We start from the raw sequence: 6,000 nt of genomic DNA, 5'->3' as shown, positions 1-6,000 counted from the left end.
CGGGTGATCCATTCCCTGATTGTAGCAGCATCCAATGTTACCCTTTCTAATAGCAAATTATCTTTAGGGTCACTTTGCTTAACTGTGTTTTGGGAGAAAATGCTGGTGCATTGGGGAGGGGGGGGGGGGGGAGCAGGCCTGATGATGTGTGAGTGGCCCCAAAATTTCTGATGGCGGCCCTGCCAGTTCCTGCCTGACAGCCCGCCGGCTGAGTATGGGAACTCGGAGTGTGCAGCGCGATTTTGCTGGTGCTGCCGCTCACACTTGGGTGACTCGGGCGCGGCTGCTGGAGGGAGGCTCACGGTACAGAGCAGCTCCAGGACTTCCGGGGGAGGATGGACGGGAGGCTACTGCACGGCAGAGGAGATTGTCAGACCAGGAGAGGCTCCCCCAGGATTGTGTCGGCTCCATGCAGAGAAACAGGCTGTGTGAGTGACAGCCGGGGGAGGGGGCAATGGGCGGATTGCAAGACTCAGCATGCATTGAGAGAGCACCTAAAACTCAAGTGCCAGCATAACATTCACCTAAAGCACTGCAAGTCAGGTGCAGGCTATGCTGACACTTGTCGTGCATTACAAACTGGCTATTCTGGCACTTGTAGTTCCTCACACTCGAGCACATACAGGCTATACTCGCACTTGTAGTTCATCACATACTGGCTCTTGTAGTGCAACTTGCATTTTAAGCACAAGTATATCCTGTGTGTGATGCACTACAAGTGCCAGTATATCCTATCCTGTGTGTGATGCACTACAAGTGCTAGTATCTCCTGTGTGTGATGCACTACAAGTGCCAGTATATCCTGTGTGTGGTGCACTACAAGTGCCTGCATAGCTTGTATGTGATGCACTACATGTCAGCACAGACTGTGTGTGAGGCACTACAACTAGCTATACTGGGCACTATACTAGCTATACTGGGGCACTACCTACCTATACTGTAACTGGGCACTATACTACCCATACTGGGGCACTACCTACCCATACTGGGCACTATACTAGCTATACTGGGCACTATACTAGCTATACTGGGGCACTACCTACCTATACTGTAACTGGGCACTATACTACCCATACTGGGGCACTACCTACCCATACTGGGCACTATACTAGCTATACTGGGCACTATACTAGCTATACTAGGGCACTACCTACCCATACTGGGCACTATATTAGCTACGGGCACTACCTAGCTGTACTGGGCACTATACTAGCTATACTGGGCACTATACTAGCTATACTGGGGCACTACCTACCTATACTGGGCACTACTGCTAACTTCCTGTACATTTGGCTCCACCCACAACCACGCCCACATTTATTATGTGGCCATGCCCCTTTTTTGGCACGGCGCAGTCTTCACCTTAGGGGGCGCATTAATAGTCTTTGTCCCCGGGCGCTGAAAGCCCTAGCTACGCCTCTGCTCAGATCTAATAGAGCCGGAGCAGACTGGCTTCATGCCCCACAAAACTACTGATATTAATCTCAGACGTGTATTCTCCCACATTCAACTCTCAGAAAATATCTCTACCCCGCGTGCTCTGGCCTTTCTGGATATACAAAAGGCGTTCGATTCAGTGGAGTGGGACTACCTGTGGGCTACAGTGCACAAGCTGGGTTTTGGCCCCAGGCTGGTTTCTTGGCTAAAGACCATATACAAACACCCTAGCACCAAAATTAAAAATGGCCCGAGGATATCAGACAGTATCCATCTGGGCAGGGGCACCAGGCAGGGGTGTCCTCTCTCTCCGGCCCTCTTCGCGATTGCCATGGAACCAATAGCTACTGCATTACGTCAGCACCCGGACATCCGTGGCTTTCGTGTGGGGGGGCTGGAGGAGAGGGTGTCACTATATGCAGACAACTTGGTTGTATACCTGGAATCCCCTGATATATCTATTAAGGGTGTGCTGGAGACCTTTAGGATCTTTTCCCTGTTCACGGGTCTTAAGGTAAATTGGGAGAAATCGAAATTGCTTCCTCTGAACCAGGCTCCTCAGGCCTCCACCCCACTTGAGATAGTTCCCAAAACTAAATACCTTGGTATTACAATTTCAAACAACTCAGCAGACTACTATTCAGCTAACTTGGCTCCACTGGTACAGCATACCAAGCAGAGACTCCTGGGCTGGCGGGGCCTCCCTCTGTCCTTAATAGGTAGAATCAATCTTATTAAAATGAAGCTACTCCCAAAATATTTATATCTGTTCAGGAATTGCCCTATTTGGGTACATAAAAATTTCTTCAAACAACTCAATTCCTTACTCTCTAGCTTCATATGGCATGATAAGACTGCAAGGATCAGTCTCAAAAAACTACAACGACCTTGGACGGAGGGGGGCCTTGCCTTTCTGGATCTTTATAAATACTTCATAGCCTCCCAGCTTGTTACGGCTCATTGGTGGGCTGTGCAAGATAAGTCTAACTCGGCGATGGTACTAGAGGCAGCGATGCTGGGCTCATAACAGGCACTTGCCCAAATAATATACCGGGGAGTCAGGGCACCGTACCCACTAACGATCAACATGAAAGTAGTTCTACAGGCCTGGAAAGTAGTACAGACCTGGCACTCTTCCTCCCCTAACACGTTCTCCCCGAGACTTCCATTATGGAACAATCCATCCCTCCCTCACTTCTTCATGATACCTGGCCCGATTATTTGGATCAAAAAAGGAATAACACACTTGGAACATATAATCACCTCCAGAGGCCTGACTGAATTCAACTCGCTTAAAACGACATACTCACTGCCTAATAGTTATTTTTTTAGGTACCTACAGCTGAGGCATGCGTTTGCGGCACAGTTTGGCCGGGAGACAGTTAAACTGACCCCCACTGATATAGAAGAAGTAATTTGCAATGAAAACCTTTCTAAAGCCGTCTTTAGCATTTACCAAAACATTATTTTGATTACGGAACCGCATATAACTGCTTATAAGCGGCCCTGGCTCAAACTTATACCAAATCTAGATGATGAGGACTGGGAGGATGTCTGGATCAGACCCTTCGAATACCTAATCTCTACTAGAGACAGGCTAATACAGTTCAAGATCCTTCATCAGGCATATCTAACCCCGGCTAAAATATCTAAGTTCGATCGGACAAGCCCCGGCCTTTGCTGGCGGTGTGGCGCTGCCTCAGCTGATTTCGACCATGTATTTTGGGAGTGCCCTGAAATTACTGAGCAATGGAAAAATATTTGCCGTATTGTGGGATCGGTCACTAAAATACACATCACACCTGAGCCCATGCACTGCCTATTAGGGAATGTCCATGCCCTTGCCCCTACCAGAGCCCAGAGGAGCTTGATAGGTTTACTTTTATTCTACTATAGAAAAGAAATAGTCCGAAACTGGAAGCAGCCCTTGCTGCCCTCAATCCAGAGCTGGAAAAAGCTAATAAATAGTTCCGTACATCTATATAAGGCTGCCTACATTGCCAGAGGTTGTGCCCCTAAGTTTAAGAAGGTGTGGGGGCCCTGGACGTCAAGCAAAGACACTGTATAATAATTACTGTTATAACCCAGCTATATACATAGAGTGAAGCCTCTAGCTATATCCTGGGAGGTCCAAGAGGGTGAGCTTGACCCTGTGTAACAAAAGCGACATGATTGACTCAACATAGCGATATACCCTAGCACAGGAGTTGAACCTAGCAATGGTAAACACTGCATATATTACATATTGTAAACAGCTGCTGTAATTATTGCAATCCCTAGCTTTTTGTAACTGAGTTTATTGTTTGATCTCCTCACCTGCGAGTGTGGGAGTTCGGGGTGTTTTTGTTTTTGTTTGTGTGTTTTGTATTGACAAAAAATCTTTTCAATAAAAAGAAGTTTAAAAAAAAAAAAAAAAAAAAAAAAACAACTGCTCCTGCCTCACAACGTCTCGTACAGCACTTGGCCCAGATCTGTCACCTCAGGGATTAAGTTCTGATCCTGACATTTTTCATGCTTTTGTACGCACCTTTGGTGTGGTAAAGGGGAACTTTACGTTGCCCTGCTAAGCCCAATACATCTCCAATTCCCCAAGAGACATACATAGATTCTGTAAAGCATTGCGTGGGCAACGTTTGGGACAGAAAATGAACTTTTTCAAGTAAATAACCAAAGGCAATCACACAGAAATGAAGAAAGAAAAAAAAAGTAAAAAGTAAAATAATTTGCTGGGTTTCTTTCCCCAAATCCCTGCAGTAAACAGCAGAACTCTCATCAAAGATTTCATCTGGCGAACTTCAAAGAGCGCATTTACTTGTGTCTCCCCACCGCTGACCTGCTGAGGGGGGACATCTGCTCTCTTCCTGCTACTGGCTGGCACTGCTGAGGATTGGAATACGTTCCTTGGAGAGAAGGGACAGCTGAAATGACGCACGCTTTTATTGCCTCATATTATCGGCTTCTAAAATGCGCCTCTTCCAGCCCTACTTTATTTCAATTCATTTTAACTAGGCTGGCAACTGGCCAGTTATATTAATCTGAAATATCTCTGAGTTCCATGGCAGGCGTTACTATGCCCAGTGTGCCATAGCATTGTTACCGGCTTATAGCACACCTCCCAAGACAGCACCATAAGCAACCCTCTCTTTGCATTCCCCCATCTCCTATTGGGACAAGCAGAGGTCAAGGAGAGACCCTATTGGCCATTGTAATTTAAGGGAGGGAAGATATTTCCCTCCTCTTTTACAAAGTATCCCTACAACGTTAAAAGGCATTTGTGTTTGCATTGACCAGGGGGCAGAGCCCCACTACACAGACAGGCTCCACTTTTCTGCCCATATATGTTTAAGAGGTTTTTAAAAAGTACCACATTATAAATTACAGCTCGTATTAAACCTAATAAATTGCCAAGATGTATTTAATCCCACATTATAAAGTATGATTTTCTCACCCCCAGGATCTGTATTCCACATATGGTCTTACAATCCCTACCGCTGGCTTAAATTGGGCTCTGGCAATTTTTTGTCTTTCACATGAGCGCGAAGGACGATGGGGGATTGATGTCATGATCCGCCCCCCGCCTTGTCCAACTCCCAGCCCTTATACCAACTTTGAAAAGAGATGTAATGTGATCCAGGCAGGCAGACATCTGGGATAAGAATTATAGCATTGCTGTCCCAGATTTTGGTAGCAGGAAAAACAGGGAGCCGGCTGAGGGTGGACGAAAAGGGCGCCGCCATAGACTTTAATGCAATTATCGTTAATACGGCGAAAAAAGCAGAAAAAAGGGCGCTGTGAAAAATTTCGCTAATAACATTAGAACATAATAGTTTTTGAGGTGGTTATTGTTTTAGAAGTTTACAACATTATAGTTTTTGTCATATTATTTTGTTAAAGCGGACCCAAACCAAACATTTTTTTATTTCAAAATATTTCGTTGCACCACTCTGACACATACAAAGATAAATAAACACTCCTTCAAGCCTATGAGCATTTCAGTGCATGCTTTTCACCCTTCTCTTTGCATAACTAGGGTTATACAGGGGGCAGCCATTAGCAATTCCTCCTTTGCCGGACACCACCTACTCCACCAGTTTGCCGGATTCTGTCCCGTCAATATGAAAGGAAGGGAGGGGTTCCTCCAATAAATGTAAAATATTTTATATTTGTCATCATGCAGCTGAAAAAAGGCTGCTATTTATTATTATAATTTAGAAAATAGATTTATTTCTGAAATCTTGTATTCTTAATTTGGGTCCACTTTAAGTACAGATTTTATGTTTTCAAAGGTATTGTCATTAATATATGTAAAAGGGTGTTTCTGCAGAGAGAGTGGTTAGGGTTAGGTACCACCAGGGGGAGTGGTTAGGGTTAGGCACCACCTTGCCGGCGGTTAGTTTTAGGCAACACCAGGGGTGGTGGTTAGGGTTAGGCACCACCAGGGCTGTGGAGTCGGAGTCGTGGAGTCGGAGTCGGGGCAATTTTGGGTGCCTGGAGTCGGAGTCGGAGTCGGGAAAAATGCACCGACTCCGACTCCTGATGAATTTAAACTGTAATTAAAATAGA

General features: G+C 45.7%; 1 protein-coding gene across 3 annotated transcripts in view; it reads right to left on the bottom strand.

Annotated features, from left to right (window-relative positions):
• LOC137539058 (synaptotagmin-9-like) overlaps positions 1-6,000 on the bottom strand; it is a 275,820-nt gene that overhangs the window by 52,033 nt on the left and 217,787 nt on the right. The window lies entirely within an intron of this gene.

This window comes from Hyperolius riggenbachi, chromosome 11, assembly GCF_040937935.1.
Source record: "Hyperolius riggenbachi isolate aHypRig1 chromosome 11, aHypRig1.pri, whole genome shotgun sequence".
Classification (NCBI taxonomy): Eukaryota; Metazoa; Chordata; class Amphibia; order Anura; family Hyperoliidae; genus Hyperolius; species Hyperolius riggenbachi.
The sequence above is the reverse complement of the archived record's forward strand: the minus strand, read 5'-3'. Positions and strand labels throughout refer to the sequence as shown.